The sequence below is a fragment of the Gymnoscopelus braueri genome, assembly GCF_963280865.1.
Source record: "Gymnoscopelus braueri genome assembly, chromosome: 19".
Lineage (NCBI taxonomy): Eukaryota > Metazoa > Chordata > Actinopteri > Myctophiformes > Myctophidae > Gymnoscopelus > Gymnoscopelus braueri.
The window spans coordinates 1714963-1717267 of NC_137621.1; the positions used below are offsets into that span (position 1 = coordinate 1714963).

At 38.5% G+C, this 2305-nt stretch overlaps 1 long non-coding RNA gene across 1 annotated transcript; it reads right to left on the minus strand.

The window, feature by feature from the left end:
* Positions 1 to 210: 210 nt before the first annotated feature.
* Positions 211 to 1625, minus strand: LOC308074906. The gene is made up of 3 exons (XR_013932139.1): positions 1536 to 1625; positions 572 to 700; positions 211 to 311 (listed from the first exon to the last, which is right to left on the minus strand). It is a non-coding gene; the product is annotated as an uncharacterized lncRNA (long non-coding RNA).
* Between the last annotated feature and the right edge of the window lie 680 nt (positions 1626 to 2305).

The following is a 2305-nucleotide window of genomic DNA, read 5'->3' on the forward strand; positions in this document are numbered from 1 at the left end:
TCTTCAATACCTCGTCACCGTTGGTGTCAAACATCCCAGGTGTCGATGCCAAATCGTCTGACTCAGGGGAAGAGGAAACGGAGGGAGTTGCAACTGAAAATGTAGAGAATCATATTTAAGCTCCTTTTGGCAGTATCACAGTACTTATATTGTACACATTGTCACCATTTTCCATAGAACAGTATCACTGTCTAAACACACCTATGCTGTCACTGGTTTGCTTATCTGCAGCAGGGACGTCAGGCTTTGCTGCAAAGCTATATTGGGGCCCTTCCTCCAGTTTCTGTTTTGCAATCTCTAATTTGTTGCATCTTAAAGCATGAACAGGGTACGGAAAAATAAAAAATAAAAACTGAATTGATGTATGCCTTAGTAGGATACCAGTTTAATAATGAACCTAGCATCTGTCCACTCCATATAACATGCTTTCTATATAATGTATTTTTTTTACCATTTGTGGTCAAGATCTAAGTAAAAAAGAACATGAGAACAAATAACCAACATATAGATATATACAAAAAGAGAAGAGCAAACTCATGCAAATGTTTCGTTAAAATTTGTCATTGCTTACTTAGTTTTAAGATGCTGTAGGTCCAGCTCCAACTCTTTGGCCTTCTTCTGGGTACGACTGTACTTGACATTTCGTCGTGGATAGCTTGGGGTACAACAGCATCTCCACCGTATTCAGACGAGTCAGAGTCTAAAGGTAGTGCAAGTGATATATTTTGGATGTTTTTTTGTTAGAAAGTTTAAGTGGAATAAAAATGTAATTTTATGCAATCTGTATCGTAGAGTATATTAATACAATATAACTTATACAATCTGTATGTTAGAGTATGTTAATACAAATAATACTATATAACTTATACAATTGGGGTGGTTGTATTTCGTCTCCCTGCTCTCACCTAGACACAGACAGGATCTGACATGAATTTTGATCTCATGGTCAAGATTCAATGTATCACCTGAGCAAGCAGGCAGGCTCTATTAGCTCAATGGTAAAAGGTTACAGCACTTGAAGAAGAGGAAAGTTACATAGTGCAGCTTTAACCCATTAAGACCTGAGGCCGATTCTAAAAATGTTCTCTAAATCCTAAAAGTCTTTTTGAACATAAAAGGAAAAAGATTTGAGGTACAAATGTTCGCTTTAAAAAATATGTATTCAAAAATAGCATATCTACAAGCTCATAGCGCGCCACTCGGTGTCGCGCTATGAGCTTGTAGATATGCTATTTTTGAATAGCCAAAGAAATAAAAAAAATTACACAGATGCGTTCCTGGTCTAAATGGGTTAAAGCAGGGGTCTCTCCATCTCTTTAATTAAGTAGACAATTCAGTTTCAAATTTTGTATGCCCACTTCTTTGTGTCATCACTTCCAATTGCACTTATTTATCCTGTATGAGTTCTGATTGGTTAAATTTGGTATTCCTGGACATGCATTTTCGGCTTACTAAATAGGTGGAGAGTCTGGGAGACCCCTGTTACTGAACAAGTAATGATTACTTTAATATTTAACAAAACAATATCACTTTACCTTCAAACTGTTTTCTTCTCTTTGTGGGAGGGGGGTGGCAAAACACATAATGGTTCTCTCTTCCTGGGTTCTTTTTTCTCTCTCTCTCACACACACACACACACACACACACACACACACACACACACACAGAGAGATAAGCGAATCATTAATGTTCAGAATTCACGGGATAGGCTATTATACAACAGGTAGTTCCGACCAAGCAATCTGATTGGTTGAAATAGCTTTCTAGCCGTGATTCAAACCAGCATCATATCACGGGCCTAATCACATTAAATAAATCACTCCGCACTGCAGTCCGCACCTGATTAGACCATATATGACACAGCTGTGCTGTGACGTCACGCTGTGACTGTCCCACGGTAGGAAAACAAACAGACAGTACCCACCGCCGCCACCGGGCGGAGAACAAACAGCTACGCAAGATGGACTATGTTGTTATTAATTATTTTGACTTATTTGGTGGACTTACGGTTGATCAATGGTTAGAAGAGAGCACACTAAATCGCCTAAAATCCTATAATAAAAGGAATAACTGGAAAAAAGTGTGCTTTATTTCAATGGTAACATCCATACTGTATAAATATCCTCCTGTGTTAAAGTAAAATTACTCCCATTTCGTTAACAGTCCAGTGTATGTTATACTTTATCGTACGAAGGTATCGCACGGCAAAAATAGCCGATCTACAAGTTCACAACGCATCGCCATCTTGACGCGTTGTGAGCTTGTAGATCAGTTATTTTGGCCACGTAACACGATCGTACGACGG